Raw genomic sequence first — 1,693 nt, 5'->3', positions numbered from 1 at the left:
ATCTTATAAAGAAATCCTGCATGTCAATTAGCTTAAGCAATTGTAGCTAAATATTTAATAATTATTAAGTAGTTCCTATACAGCTGCAGTGATGATTAATGAAATGGTGCACACTTCTAATTACATCCACACTGTCTTTGGTAACAATGTCCAAGTGTGCACTTGAACTCCTACTCCTATCGGTGTGCACTATGCAGCCACACCATAGAGGCCTTAGGGCCTGCAGCACATATAACTGCATTCACACCACACTTGTACCATCATGTACTCGGGTGTGAAAGTTGCCACAGCCCTTTTGTGCTGCTACAGACCTTACTTGCATGCACACCATTCCCAGCCTCCTTCCTCCTGCCCATCTGCTGGTAATCTCCCACATGCCAGTAATGCCTTTGCCCATTAGTCACAGGAGGTCTCAGACTGACTTCTGCTCTGAAGTTACTCATGCTCTCTTTGAAGAGCCTGATCGTAGATTGGCAGCTAGAGCTGGTATGTTTGACTTCATCTTTGCTGTCCCTTTGCAGCGGAATCCTCTAAGGAGGTATGAAGACCTTTTGTTTGCTTTGACCATACAGCTCTCCAGCTGGAATTATTGTTCCTCTGTTATGTATTGGAGAAGACATTTAGCAATTGACCCTTCCTGACACTTGTCATGCCTTTGAGGAAGTTATGGACGTCTGCCACATCCTGTCCCTGGCAGGAGCAATAAAGGAGCCAACGTGTACAGAAAATCAGGGAACCAGGCAGGGAATGTGTACGGTCAGGAGAACTTCAGTGTTACTGTTGAGGTGTGCCAAAGCAACTTGTGTTGTTATTTCTAGGTCACAATAAAAGCAAAACTCTGTTTTTGCATTTTGCCTAATTATATTCACTTTTGGCTAGAGAAGAGATCAGTGTGAAGGCACTGCATTTCCTGCCCTAAATACCAGCCTCTGTTACTGCAGAGCTCATCCACAGATTACAGAGCTGGGTGCCAGGTTCTCACCTCTGCTTGGTACCTTTGTATGCAAAATGGAAAGTGCTAGGGTGGACTTGGATGATGACTAAAGTAGCCTTTCTCATAGCAGGATGTGTTCCTGATTTGCCTGCTATTTACATTACCTAGCTGCAGCTTCTATCATAATTTGTGCACTGTGCAAGTCTGGAATTACTTGCATTTTAAGGCCATCATTGTCACGAATGTTGAAGTGACTCATCATTTTTTAAACATTTCAGTTGCTGTCAGTATAATGACTGTTTCTGAAATGCTTCCTTCAAAAAGCTCAACTCAATTTCCTCTTTTTTATTTCTCCCTAAACTTTTTTTCAGGTTTCTGACATTTTATTACTAACGTGCAGAAGTACTGTTAGTTCCACCAGCTTTTATCCAGGAAACTGAGCATAAATTTACACAGCCCTGTCATCCCAGAGAACTACTGTAATTAAAGTATCAAGCTATTGAGACTCTGTATGCGTGTTTACACACAAGTGTCTATGTGCCTCTGTCCATGTACAAGTCTTGCTCTTGCTCTGATCGTGCCCCTTCTTCTCCCCTTTCCTCTTTGAGCTCCAAATTCACTTATGTATTTCTTTTCCACATAAACTGGAAAGAGTTTCAACAGTTCCCACGCCATTCCAGCATGGGAATGAGGAAGTCATGTTAATAAAAAGTTATTTTTATTGGAGAAAAAAAAAAAAAAAAAAAAAAAAAAAAAAAA

Source organism: Centrocercus urophasianus, unplaced genomic scaffold (genome assembly GCF_019232065.1).
Source record: "Centrocercus urophasianus isolate 14NV4802_14NV808 unplaced genomic scaffold, USGS_Curo_1.0 seq_14, whole genome shotgun sequence".
Classification (NCBI taxonomy): Eukaryota; Metazoa; Chordata; class Aves; order Galliformes; family Phasianidae; genus Centrocercus; species Centrocercus urophasianus.
The sequence above is the reverse complement of the archived record's forward strand: the minus strand, read 5'-3'. Positions refer to the sequence as shown.